This window comes from Rhipicephalus microplus, chromosome X (assembly GCF_043290135.1).
Source record: "Rhipicephalus microplus isolate Deutch F79 chromosome X, USDA_Rmic, whole genome shotgun sequence".
Classification (NCBI taxonomy): Eukaryota; Metazoa; Arthropoda; class Arachnida; order Ixodida; family Ixodidae; genus Rhipicephalus; species Rhipicephalus microplus.
In genome coordinates, this window is record NC_134710.1 from 221,112,469 (window position 1) to 221,127,340 (window position 14,872).

At 43.9% G+C, this 14,872-nt stretch overlaps 1 protein-coding gene across 2 annotated transcripts in view; it reads left to right on the plus strand.

Moving 5' to 3' along the window:
• cac (calcium voltage-gated channel subunit cacophony) overlaps nucleotides 1–14,872 on the plus strand; it is a 664,159-nt gene that overhangs the window by 244,052 nt on the left and 405,235 nt on the right. The gene's annotated exons all lie outside the window — the stretch shown is intronic.

Consider the following 14,872-nt stretch of genomic DNA (forward strand, 5'->3'; position numbering starts at 1 on the left):
TTCATGAAGTAAGCGTCTGAAATATGCACTAGGAACAAGATATCGCTATCACATTCAACTCCTAAAGAAGAAGCTTTAGGGTCCCCTATTTTTCCCCACTCCCTTACATGTCTTGCAGAATTGCTGAAGACTCAGGCGGCCGAAATTGGCGGCCTCGTTGTGGCCGCAGTGCTCGGCCACGCTGCGCTGTGGTTAGGAAACTTGTTGGAAGCTCTGGAAGACGAGACTGGCTGCATCACTGGGGTCGAAAATCTGCCAGAAGATCTGGAGGTCGAGACTGACTATCGCTCTGGTTGGTCTCGACCCTGCAGGGGGCTTTTTGGGCAGCTGCCATGCATACATCTCGCAGCGGGCTTCGGCTCTATCTAGGAGTCAGCGGCAGATGTTGCACGCATGAAAATGGTTACCATTACACCATTTAATTAGACACACAAGGTGCCTTGGCTGGGCATTCTAAGCCTGTCTTCTTCGGGATGGAAGATGGTACATCTACAGGCTCTGGGATTACTGACACGGCAACTTTCTTAAACTTGTCCTGGATGACTTTGTCATTCTTCTCGTTTGAGCGGAGGTAATGGTGTGCATACACGGTCAAGTTATGCTCTCGAAGCAGCAGAAGCGGCTCCAGTGGGCTGCGAGCACGATGGTATGTTTTATGGAAGACTCTTCCGGTACCTTCAACAAATGTGGGCTGGGAAAGAGAGGTGATGGCCTCTGCGCGAAAGTGGCCGTGGTCTCAGGTAAGATCGTAGCATTCGATATCTTTGGCGAATACTCAAATCCGCTGCCGGTGGTGGTGTCTGCTCCGCCGTTATCTGCACTCCTCTCGTGGTGACTTCAAGCTGGACATGAAATATTGGCTTTCTACTACTCAAAATCTCGGTCTCTGGATGAAGACTGGTGGTATAAGACGGAAGCTGCACCGCCGATGCTGTTCACAGAGAAGCTGCCCGGCAGAGATGGATTCCAGGGGCCGGGCCCCTCTCGAGCTAGGTCACTGAAAGATGGCTGGGTGATGCAGGGCAGAGCTCGTTCATCGAGTTCTTTCACATTGCGAGTTCTGTCTGTCGCGGAACGGTGATCACAGTAATGTAGAACCCTAATGAAAACAGCAATAAGCCTGCCACTCCATTCCAGCCAGTAACGTTGCTCCACGCACTCGTACTTGTGCCACGCCTCAGAAGCACTGCGAAGGTGCTCTGTGGCTACCCACCATTTCTCCTCGTCTGGCCATGCCTCGAGAGCTGCAAGAGTATTGATGATTGCCACCGGATCTTCGGCATCGTCTTGTAATCCGTGAAACATTGGTAGCTCATAGGTAGCCGGCGATGACAGGATAGCGGTCATGAATCCAGAGTGTGCGCACTTCAAACAGTCCAGTTACTGTGAGAACTCCACGAGGGAACCCCATAGCTTGCGCCGGTTTTTGTGAGGCAACCGGTTGTGAGGCAAAGTTTTTGTGAGGCAATTGCAGCCAACAGGGCATTGATTGCGCACAATGTTGGAAAGGCTCAGGAAACAGATTGGAGCTCGACGCTATCAAGGCGTGAATTGGGTCAAGCAGTGGCGCGATGGTGTGCAGTTGCTCCGGGGCGCTGTCAGATGATCCGGTTGAAGAGACAGAGACAGCATTCGCGGAGAGTACAGCGGCTCTAGTACTCACAACGGCGGCATTCATATATAGTCAAAGACGCGTACGCAGCGGCTTTTATCGGCTGCCATGAAGACAGAGCCCTGTTAATGGGATTGATTCCATGGAGAGCGTTACACATTCTTTAAATCAGCGCAAAAAACTAGGCAAGACGTAGACACATTTCTTGTCCGGTCTTTTGCGTTTCACGCATTTTCTGACCAGGGGAGCCCTCGTGGTGTCTTGGAGTGAATAAGTATCGCGGCGCCAGTGAAGAAAAGTCTAGCTACACAAGAAACCTGGATGCCATCCTCGGATGGCGTTCGGAGCACCGGGTGGCTATCAGCGGCCGAGGGCATAGACGCCGTCCCCGAACTCTACTTGGTGCGATGCCAGGTAGGTGCTTTCCATGTCTGAGGAAGCGTTGGTGGCTTTCCTGGGATGGCCAGTCACAAACGCCAAGCATGCTTGAGCACAGGTGGTGCCTACCTTAAGGCTTAATTTCCGACGGCTGTGTCATTGCAAGAGAAAAACAGATACAGCACCCATTTGCAGGGCCGGCCGTTGTATTTGTTTGTTGTTTGTTTCCTCTATATTATGGCACTTGACCACTCCGGGAGATTGTCCAAGAAAGCGTAGCGCAACCTTTCAAATATCACCACAATACGGCCTAATAATACAAATAAAATCAATAACATAAGATACAAATAATGTAAAGAACCAGGGAAAGAGAGAGAAGGAAGAAACGGCAAAAAGAATTTTGAAATATCGAACTGACGAGGCAGCTGCGTTTGCTTCACCCGACCATTTAAATTATATAAAATATATAAGAATTTCACTAGGACAGTATTTTTAGAGTTGAGATTTAAAGTGTCATACGTTTAGTGGCTTGAATAAAATCGCAAACTGCATTGAGTGCGTCCCTGTGGCAGTTTTCAAAAGCAGAGGCACCGAAGTTTAGCACGGTTTCTAGCAATAAACTTTCACCTACTTTCAAAAATAGATTGAATAGAGGCCTTTGGCTAAGTAAAGAGTATCAATGAGTTGATGAAAAGTAATGTTCAAATGTTTCTATTTTTTCACAGAATACACAGAGTGGTGATGTCACCAGGCCCACTCAGTGTAAATATAGAATCAGAGAGAGCACATGGTGTCGTAATCTAGTACTAATAAATTCGACCTTCCTGGGCTGACTCCATTGAAGTGTCAATGAGAACTGACTTGAGGTGGGGATATTCTGTCCATTAAGTTGCTTCTGTTTTATCTGTACGAATTGCTAATTGCTTGCCTCGTCTTTTTCTTCTTCTTCGTCCAACTGAGCCCGCCTTCCCTAGCGATGCTATTATCCATATATATATATATATATATATATATATATATATATATAATATGCAGGCATGGTGGTTGAGTGGCCGTAGCGTTGCATATAGTCCAGTAGATCCTCCGTCAGCGGAGGATCTACTGCACAAAGTTCCTTGAAACCAATGTTATACAGAAGATACATAGACGACATTTTTCTTATTTGGACCCACAGCGAGGACAAACTTCTCAGCTTTATCGACACTTACAATGCTGTACATCCGAACATACACTTCACACACACATACTCGCAAGTAACCGTAAATTTTTTTGATGTTACCATAACGATAGAAGAAGAGAAGCTGTCTACAACCCTATATCGCAAACCAACGGATCGACAACAATACCTCCATTACCAAAGCGATCATCCACGCCACTGTAAAAACAGTATTCCATACAGCCAGGCTCACCGGTTTAAGCGAATCTGCTCTAGAGACGCTGACTTTGACACGAGCTCACAGAGGCTAAAACTTATGCTCGAGAAACAAAAATACCCCCCCCCCCCACATGTAATTAATGACGCTGTTCAAAAAGTGAGAAAACTAAAGCGTGAAGACTTACTTATGAAGCAACCACCGCAAGAAGACCCACAACGAACAAACCTCTGCTTGACTTACAGCACAAACTTCCCCAATGTAAACAAAATTCTTAAACGACTTTACAACATTCTGGAACGAAGTGAACGTCTGAAACGCGCATTCCCATCCGCTCCAAGCGTCGTTTACCGACGACCACGTAACCTCAAAGACACACTTGTCCTCTCTCAAATTAACACATCACCCCCCCAATAATTCATGCCGACCTTGTTTAAAGCCACGATGTCTTGTATGTAAGGCGATGCGAGAAACACACAAAGCAACCAGCACACAATCCAAGTTTTCGATTAACATACGAGGAAACCTAACATGCGATTCCTCTAAAGTCGTATACCTACTCGAATGCAACGTGTGTGGTATGCAGTACATCGGACAAGCAGAAACACCATTTAGGATTCGCTTCAATAATCACAGAGCCCATGCGAAATCAGCCCCAAGTCTACCTCTATCAAAACATCGCAATCTTCCCGACCATGCATTCGACAAACTATCAGTAACGCTCTTAGAGACAGGATTTAAATCAAATCGAGTACGTGAACAACGAGAGTCATACCTTATCCACCGATTTAACACCTTCGATAGAGGAATAAATGAGAATCCTGGTACAGTTGCAGCAATTAAAGCATTAGAAAACAATAACGGCAATAATGAAAATAGTACCAGAGTTCACGGCTTTGCAGCTGCGAAAGGCACTGGACAACTCAAAACAATTCCAAGTGTAACTACTCTTCCTAAGTGCAGCTGTCGTCTGTTTTCTGTTTTATTTTACTACCCAGTCAATAGTGCCATGCATGACATGCCCAACAGCAACCCTGTGCACAGCCAGGAGGCCCCCTCTGCACGCGTAATCCAGAAGCGGGCAAGGAATTCGCATTGCGCCCGCTTACCAGCCTCTACCGCAATACGCGGCACCCCTCTTTCTACGACGAAATGTTGACGGGGCGCCGAGTAGTTAAAGGCTTAAAACTTTCTAAAATACCCGCTTACTAGCCCCTGCCGCAATACGCGGCACCCCTCTTTCTACGACGAAATGTTGACGGGTCTCCGAGTAGTTAAAGGCTTAGAACTCCCTAAAAAAAGCTCTTTTTTGCCCCACACCAAACCGCCAGTGCCAGGAGGCGCCGTCTGGTCGGGAAGAATGCGTTAGTGAAAGGAAGCATACACAGACCACTGACATCCGAAAGGTGAAGGGGAGAAAGGGGAGAGAGATGAAGGGGGAAGTGGAAGGAATAGTGGAAGGGGGGCGCCCGAGGGTAGTCCACCTTATATTCTTTTCCTTTTTTTCTTTTTTTCTTTTTCTCTTTTTTCTTTTTTTTCTTTTTGTCTGTCTTTTTTCTCTTTCCTTTCCCTCTGATTTGAGATTGTATAAAGCTGAGCACCAACAAACTGTACCTTTAATCCTGATGAAGGCCAGACTCTGGGCCGAAACGTCGAAATGAACCACGTTGTGATCGCTGACGGAGGATCTACTGGACTATATATATATATATATATATATATATATATTGTATGTATCCGGGTCTCCACATATGGGGATACGTTAAGCTGAACTTCAAAGCACTCCTTCCTGGGCAACGTAAATATACACCTTGAGCTCCATGGTGCCCTCTTGAAAACTGAAGAAGAATCCACATACCGATTAGATATGCAGTGACAGGTGTCGGCTGTTTGTAGCCTCATTCATTGTGAGCAGCACAGACACCATAATGAAGTGATTGTGTAAGGCATCGCGTAACAGTCTGGCAGCATTGCTCTCATGATGTGGACTACAATTTTTTTTACTTTTCTGGTCGCCAAACGCACCTGCAGTATGACTCAATTGTCAAAAACAGAAGATTGATTGATTTATTTATTGCCTTTAAAAGTGGCACTGAATAATGACTCGGTAATTCAGGTCACTGGCTTCTTACGCTTTCAGAAAGAAGTGTTTGCAGCAAGGAAGCCTGGTTAAAACACTCACGACCCATCTCAGTAGTTTTCATTACATGCGTGCGTAGCTTACCAAAGTGACAACCACGTCTATTGGACAAACGAAACATATTTATCGTGGTGTCGTCCCGCATCGGCACGTCTCATGACACGAAATTATGAATGTGTCTAATTGAAAATCCTACGAGAATAGTGGCTTGCGCACTCGTAGCCATGATATGTGGTCCGTACCATACAGGCGCACAGATTACCTTTTGCAATCTCGAAGGCATAGCCTACCTTCGATACTAAAAATTGAAAGGGAAGGATTTATTTCCAATATTTTTGACACGCAAGCAAATTCGAGAATACTTTTGCAATTATAAACGAAGGGCTCCGCCACGGTGGTCTAGTGGCGAAGGTACTCGGCTGCTGACCCGCAGGTCGCGTAATCAAATCCCGGCTGCGGCGGCTGCATTTCCGATGGAGGCGGAAATGTTGTAGGCCCGTGTGCTCAGATTTGGGTGCACGGTAAAGAACCCCAGGTGGTCGAAATTTCCGGAGCCCTCCACTACGGCGTCTCTCATAGTCATATAGTGGTTTTGGGACGTTAAACCCCACATATCAATCAATCCATCCAATTCCTAAGAAGACTTGTTCTTTGACCAGGTTATCGCCATGAAAGACACTTTTTAGGGCAATACTGCAGAAATCGACACTTCCGTACGCAGTCTTGAACGAGAGGATCATTTATTAGAACACTTACTATTTGAAAGGAAGCGATGTGCTCTTAGGTAATTCAGTTTCTGAATCCAATGCAGGGTTGCGTTGGTGTCTACCTTGCTCTAAATCACATACCTTATGGCCCCGTCTGAAAATTTCAAGTAGGCTTCACGGCTACTTTCTGGCTACTGTTAAATTCTGTTCAAACGCATTAAGTAGCAATTTTTTTATAGTGTTTGCCTATAAAACATAGTTTACAAGCACTTGTCTTGTGTCAGATGATGCAACAGGCTGGTGCGTGTCGAACCAGTACATAGGGTAGGGGGGGAGTGATTTTAAATGAAGAGAAGAGAAAAGTGAGCACTGTAGATGTCTCTCAGGGGGAGGACACCTCAGCAGTAGCTGACAATAGATGAGGTTAGAGAATGGATTAAAAGGATAGGATTAAAAGGTAAAGAGACAGAGAGAGAGGAAGGAGAGAGCGAGGCGCAAGGACAGTGAACGACGGAAGTAAGAAGAAGACAGGAAAGATGGATACGGTTTCAGGAGTATGAGGACGGGGCACTACTGGCGAGAGCTCTTGTCGGCGTCAGGAGATGGCGCAGGGGAAGTCCAGTAGGCCATAGCTACGCTGCCGTCGAAGATCGGCATCAGGAGTTAGCGTAGGGGCAGCCCAGTCAGCCAGAGCTACGCTGACGTCGGAGATCGCGAGGGCACAACCGGTCGGCACGAAATCCAGCGAGCGAGTCCCTGAAGCAGCACACGTGGCACACCTGCAAGTATGAAGTGCCGAAGTTGCGTGCGTACTGGAAAACGCGTAACAAGCACGTCACCCGCCAACTAGGAGAACGACATACGCGCGATTCTTGTTCGCAGTTTGAACTTGACACTGAAATCCATAACATCCCCTGTACTTTTCTTAGCATCATGATGTGTTAGTGTTCGTTATAATTGTGTCTAACAAAAAAACATTGCCCTTAAATGTACACTTCTTTCTTTTGTAACCAGGAAAAAATGATTGGTCTCTTCATGCTATCCTATCATCAGCTCAATAAACTGAGGAAAAAATAAGGGTTCCAGTTTTCTGAAATCTGCGCCGGCACTAATAATCATATGGTAGTTATGGGACGTTAAACCCCATATATCAATAACTTATCTTAACGCTTATTCTTTCTTTTAGGGTTATTTCGAATTTGGCACATTGGGGCCACTGACGAATTTTGGGCCATTGATGAATTCATCATCGCCATTGAACAGACATTTTGGTAAATTCTGCTAGCTCTATATATTTTATTATTGATATTTCGCACTTCAAATCAATCAACAAAAACTATAGTATTTAGGAAAGATAAACAACAGAAAGTAATAGAAAGTTTCACCCACTACCCGGCTAATTTCTTCCATAGGTATGTGCCGTGCTCCGAAAACAACATAGGTCGACAAACTCACTCATGAGTCTATTTACTCAGAGACATAGAAATTAAAATCGAGCCCTGAGCCTGAGTGAGCCATAAGTGCCAAACGTTTTTCCTGAGCGACTCTCAGTGAGCCTCTACGTATTTCGCCGAATGGCTCAATAAGCTGAACTTCAGCAGTATAATCAGCCTTGTCTCGCCTTCTGTTTATTCTCACGTCTGAGTCTCAGTGAGTGCCGCATATTAATGTTTTGGCGAGTTTCAGTTCGAGTGGGTCAATTTTAGTGAGTCACAGGCCGAGTGAGCCCTACAGAGCGAAATATATTAAATGAGGCACACTTCAGTGAAGTAGAGTGACTTCCGGTCTCTGTCTGTCTTGTCTTGCCTTGTCGTGTCTTGTCTTGTCTTGTCTGTCTTGTCTTGTCTTGCCTCGTCGTGTCTTGTCTTGTCTTGCCTCGTCGTGTCTTGTCTTGTCTTGTCTTGTCTGTCTGTCTGTCTGTCTGTCTGTCTGTCTGTCTGTCTGTCTGTCTGTCTGTCTGTCTGTCTGTCTGTCTGTCTGCCTGTCTGTCTGTCTGTCTGTCTATCTGTCTGTCTGTCTGCGACTTTTTGTGCTCTTGGCTATTATGTTAATGGGATGTATACCAAAACACCAATACTGATATGGCAGGAAGTGACTGCATGACAAACATAAACAAGTAATAACATTACCTTCAAAGCATGCATGCCCTGAACGGCTTGATTTACATGCCATGATTTTGGTGCTGCCGTGGATGTTTCGCTCACTTATTGTATACCAAAAGTAGTATGGCGTGACAAGAGCGTATGATGAACATAACTGATCACAATGTGTAAATTGTAACACAAAGGTTGTTAGGCATTATTTACGTGTCACAGTGTTGGGGCGCCCGAAGCCGTGTCAGCTGTATCTGCCTCAGAATTACAGTGCGCATTAATATTTTGTATGACGAACATAAATGACAGGCGGTAACATAAAAATTGTCATGTATGTCATTATAGCCTGATTCACAAGCCTTGGTCATGATGCGCTCGTGGCTCTTTCATTCACCGGATTATACCAAGACTGATACGGTGTGACAAGACTGCATTACGATCATAAATGACAGGTCCCTACATCCAGATTATGCTATGTATCTCAGCTACAGCATCATTTTTATACCACACTCATGGTGCACATTCAGCTGTTTTGTTGACATGATATATACCGAAATTGGTTTAGCATGACATGAGGGCGTGACGAATGTAAGGGAGAGGTTATGCACTGTATATGAACGTTTTCTCTGTTTACAAACACAAGTGCTAAGCGGCTTCCTGTTTTGTGCGCCAGCGCAGCCTCATGGCATTGGCGGAGAACAAAAGCCTTAGCGAATTTCCCACAAATTTTCGCCTCTTTCTTTCTCTCTGTCTGTGCAAATACTTCCAATTATTATTATTCTAAACTACACAACGTGACAAGAGCTAGTCTTTGACTCTAAGGGCCTTCATTTTACCTGAAAGCGAAAAAAGATTCTTCGCCTAGTCTGGCACAGCTTAAAACACACTCTTTCTGCTTCGTTGTTAGCGCTCACTGAAGTGGCCAAAAGTTTCTTGGGTGTACAACACTGGCTGCTGCTATAAACATTTCTTAAACCGACCCAAAATCCACAGCATGGTAAATACCGTATTGTACATGAATGCATATGAGACAATCACTCAATAGTCAAATACATGTCATATAATGACGGCCATCAATAACTCAAATAAAAAACAATGCTATGCATATGCAGATCTGCCGAATTTTTCCTTGAGTGAGTTAGGCTGTGCTGCGTATATATATATATATATATATATATATATATATATATATATATATATATATATATATATATATATTACCTATCAAGGACAACAAGCTGACTTGATAGACTGCACTTAGAGTTCCTTCCCAGGAATTGTGGACATCTGAACGCTGCGCCATCTATTGAAGGCAGGAAGAGCAGCCTGCCATAATTTAAAGGTAATTAAGTGATGCAGAATCATATATATTTAAAACAAGCAATTTATCAAAAAGATTTCAGGTTATATGTCGAAGAAACCCAATGGTACATTTAAAAAAATTGCATCATCGCACTATAAAACGCCTGGCTTCCCAGGTCAATTTAACACCACCGATAGAAACACATGGGTTCCCTTTGTTAAATATTAAACACTCTGGGAAGCCACGTGGTTTGTAGTGCGACACTGTAATGTTGTCAGACTGTTCAAATAAGTATTTGCTGTATAGAACCTGGAGTCATTTTTGATAACTACTTTTTTTCATCCGACCTAACTTTTTCACTTATTTCCCATTCAGTTACGGCAGGCCACTGCTTTGGCTGACGAGAAATGGCGCTACAAGAGACTGTAGCGCTAACACTGTTTAATTTCCCCTTCTTGACTGCATAGTATCTTTCCTTCACGCTCAAACTGAGCTGCGCTAAAGCAATATCAATCTACGAGCAGACGTCCCTAAATCCTGTTCATGGGCGAAACTGGAGATGAAATCATGGAAGTAAAATAGATATAAACAATGTACATTCGCGCAATAGCCGCTCTTCAATGTCCAAAGTAACAAAGTATACTTTACTACAAAGTCATACAGGTTTTTTTTTTGTTCATAAGCCCTTTAGTAAAGAATCGATAGACTCGAGAGCCAAGAAGGTGGTATCATCAAATGATGTATCTTGTGTCTACTGCACATCACTATTAGGAGCTAACGACCTCTTGAGCGTCCGCTCTTGTACAGAGGACAGAATATTTTCGAGGATTTAATAGGCACCACATTTCTTATAAACAGAGTCACTTGCGATTGCAACACCGAATACAAAAAATACTGCAAAAGCTTCCCTTGCCTTACCAGACAAAGCAACGTAGCAGTGCGTCCGTCTGGTGCTGGCGCGGAGCGTTATGCTGGAACGAAGAACAAGCCTTGTAAACACCGAGAAAGCCCGATGTCCCGTTCGAGCAAGCGAAGCAATCTAGTGGCGTCTGACTTTGACAGTGTTTCGGTGGGCGGTTTTCAGAGGCTTTTCGAGCAGCGTTATCGGCGCCAATGCACGTCCACACTATGGTGGATGGACCTGGAAGCCATTGCTTAATCAAAGTATGAAGGGCTTTTCTGAGCCAAAATGCGAGTTTGTTTCAGGGAATGCGTCACAAAGTGGTAATTGAGGCTACAGGGCCGCTTTAAAAGAACTTAATATGGTTCCTATTTATTTAGGATCTTCTTCGGATGAAGAACAGAAATTCTTCACAAAGATCTGCCAATTCGGTAGCCGTCGACATCCTTGTTTAGGGTGGATGACAAGTAATGCATTGAATTGGGGGATAGTGATGAATATTTAACGCAAACGAAGAAATAATAAAAGTCTGAACACCTAGTGCTCCTAAAACCCGCTGCGTGTCCACACGCATGACGAATTCGTTTTCGAAATTAAAAGTAAGGAAAAATAGGAAATATTGTAAAGGTCACAGAGGCTTACAACATTAATTTAGCATTATTTAGGAATGCGTCTACTAGTTCCGAGGCTGTGTTTTTTTTCTCGGCAGCTTTAAAAAAACTGTATGGTGTTTGTTAGAAGCCGGAATTACTAGAGGGTACGCGTTAGTTTATATTAATGATAAAAGTGCAACGCAACCAAAAGCCTCATTTCTGCGTCTGTTAGTAGTGTAAATTCCTCAAATCACCCAAGGAATCATTCTGAGTACCTGATACCTTTTTGCTGGCCTTTTTGACAATTTCAATGGTCTTCTTCGATACCAGGAAGGCTACTATTTGCCGAGGTAAAAGAAATATGTCCAATAGCTTGGGCACCTATATTGTACTCCAACGTCGCAATTTCACGGTTGAGAAAAAATTTACTAGACATATTCAATGGAAGTTTTTTTCTGTTTATGCTCTACCGGCATTCTCTTTTCCATTTCGAGCTTTTAATTTTTCTTTGTATACCTTGCCGAGCTTGTTTGCAGACACTGAAATTCTGCGCGGTTCCTCCTCTCGATAGAACAGCTGGGTTTGTTTCGTTGAATATTGGGGACCTCGTCAAATCATGCGTGGTTCAGCGATACTTAGGTGAAGAAGAGGAAGAAAAGGCGTATCGCTCCGATGCGTTCGCATAAAGCTGGCAGAGGTGGACTGTTCGAGTGCAACGAGCGTACGTAATGCGTACTGCTCTCGCGTCTGCTTTTAATTCCCGAAGAACAACGTCCAGAGAAGCGCATCGGCACTCCTCCTGCTGTCGTCCCGGTCAGACCTTTAACGCTGCTCGTTCAAGCACATTTGAGCATTGCTGAAGTTCTGACGAAACTGATTTCCACGTGGGAAAGCAAAAAGAAAACTACAATGAACATACGCTCGTAGAAGCAGTCGATGCAGTTGGAAGGCATGTATACCCTCCCACGTACGACCTTTACAAAATAGCAGAAGAGGCAGCCGCAACTCGAAGGAAAGAAATATTGCAGACAGTACGGCATCCTTTGTATGCGGAAGAAGGCTCTCGCACAGTATGAGCTCCTTGCTCTCGCTTAAAATATCGCAGTGCCTGTCGTTTTTCAAGGATAAGCCCTTCTGATTGGTTACCAATTGCATTTCCAGAAACTGTGGGACTTTTTAACGGGACACCGTCTCTCGGTTTTTGGCGAAAAATCGAAGAAAGCATTACATGTGGGCGCCTCATTTTTAGAAAGCTGTTTGTAACTATTGTGAACATTGTTCGGTCCTCTACAAATGGTTCGATGATGAAAAGAAGATAAAAGGGGAAAGTATGAAAAAAGTGCCCAACGGCAAGCATCTTTTCTATAGTTGTAAAAATCGGCATTACTGGATTAAAATATGAAATCACCCTCGTAGTGGTTGCGTAACTCTATGAAGAAAAGATATTCACTTGACAACACGTTGTATTTTTCATACAGTGAGTACCACTCGAGATAGTACCACTAATCATGGGTGAGAAAAGAGTAGTGGTGCTATTAGAGCAATCATGGTAAACCTACAGCAGAGCTGGCAGTTCTGACGTGTTTCTTTTAACCAGCACAATAGAAAGCATTCGATGTAGGCGATGGGTTTAGGCCTAACCATCATTTTAATTCCAAGAAGCCGCACTGGTTTCGTAGTGGTCGATTCTGCCTGATTTCTAATATGATTAAAATATAACAGCGCCGTTTACTGTATACTGGAGCACGTATCTATTGTATTTCAGTTTCTGAGTTTCACAAAGAGACATTGCATTGAGAATTGGAGTCTTACGGGCTCCAAAGTTTTGTTATATAGTGAAGCGTGTTTTTATATTTGTCCTGAATAAAATCTGGTTTCATGTTTGTAATATGACTTACAGTCACATTGCAATACTAGGAAATAAGTTATAAGAATCATTGGGTACAAGACTTCTGGGGTTCGAATACAAATGAAAAAGCAAGGTCCCCAACAAATATAAAAGAAATATACGACATGCTAAAAGCCATATACAAGAAAGACACCGCCAGATAGTGTTGAAAATGGAGCACTGTAGTTTGAAAGGAATATATCAAACTTTAAGTCAATTGGTTTCGAGAGGACGCGTCTTCTCTAGTTCTTTAAAAAAATACTACAAAGCTCTTCAGTACTCTCTTTTGTTTTTGTTCTTTTGCTTTTGGCACAGTGTTAATATATGCACTGAGTTTTAGAAGATGCGAAACCTGAGTAGGTATTTCGTTTTGATTGATGAGCCTGGTAACATGTACTCGCCTCGAAACTACGCCCTTCGTTCCACTGCAAGGTATATAATTCAAAATCATCGGGCATGTTCCTGTCATTAGTTTCGCAGGACGCACATCAGTATTTCCATTCCTCCGAGTATGCGACCTGGTTCTCGGGGATACATGACAATTAATTTGGTAACACGAAAGAAAAAAGCAGCCAGGCGGGGTAAGTAAGCGCTGGCATCCAGCTGACGATTCTTATTGCCAGGAATGCAATATAGGCCTACATCTGTAGAAAGGCTTACATGACGCTAATTTTCGATGATGCATAAAGATAAGAAAATGGAAATAAAGAAAATCTAGTTAATCACAGTCGCCAGCTCCACATACTTACCCCCTCCGACTATTATACTAGACGAAGCGAGCGATGGTTCACTCATGCAGGCGCGCTGTTCCACCGGCATCTGAGCTTTCTCAGTTATTATATTTAATTGCTTATCTTTGGGCTAAAAAATTTTTGAAGGTGCCAGTATAAGCCGCGCTAGCCTTGAAACAGCAAAATGAGACAATTCTGGAGGCTGAGCTAGTTACTTCAAAGTTGTTTCTAGGCCTTAGCTTAAACAGGTTGTTTCTGGGTTTATTTTATATAATGGGGTCGTTACTAGGCTTTAGTTAGGTGATGCTAGCTTGTTTCTGTGTATATTCTCAGCGCATGGAGCTCCTACGTAAACCATAGACGACCGGATGCATGACACGGTGACGTCGTTGTTGGAGCAGGCCTTCACTCACTTCGGGCTCTTCTCGCAGCCGCGGTTTCCCTTTCCCGTTCCCTACAGTATTGTTTCGTTGTACGTACTTGGGGTCATCAGTACGCCGCCGTCGCTTCGCAGTCAATTGTTGGGCTAGCTGCTACTTTCTTCCTTTTTTGGTGAACCTAGCTGTGTGGAGTATAGGGGGATTTACCCAATTTCTGTGGCGCATACCCTTTGCTGATGATGATAGTTTTTTTTTTCTACGGGGCGAACAAGGGACGATTTGCTAAACAGCTTCGCTGTTAACAATCACCGTGATTCGCCGCAATTGCGGGCACATCCTATCGCGCCGTTACGCAGATCAGTAATGTCTCACTTTTTTCTTTCCTACAATATGTGCACGCTTGCACAAGCGCTCGTCAAGATATTTGCCTGAGTGGCCCATATTGCACCCTACGCAAGAGACAAGAGAAATGTGTCGACAACAGCGTGTACATAGCCAACAGATGAGGTTCTGCGCCTAACGGTGCATAACCTTCTGCGTTTATTACATGGCAGGTTTGTCTTTCAATGTAATACATTACGCCTCCTAAAGGGCTCTCACGTGAAATCCACCTAATCATGTTTATTTTTGACATGTATTGCAGCCACGACTCACACTTTCAATCTAATACATTTCCTCGGAACTCTCTTAGACTCCCGGTAAAGTGCCCCGCCAGATTTTTTTGTTTGCAAACAAATAATTGGCTTGAAAAATCCTGCAAACCGTTTCGTTAT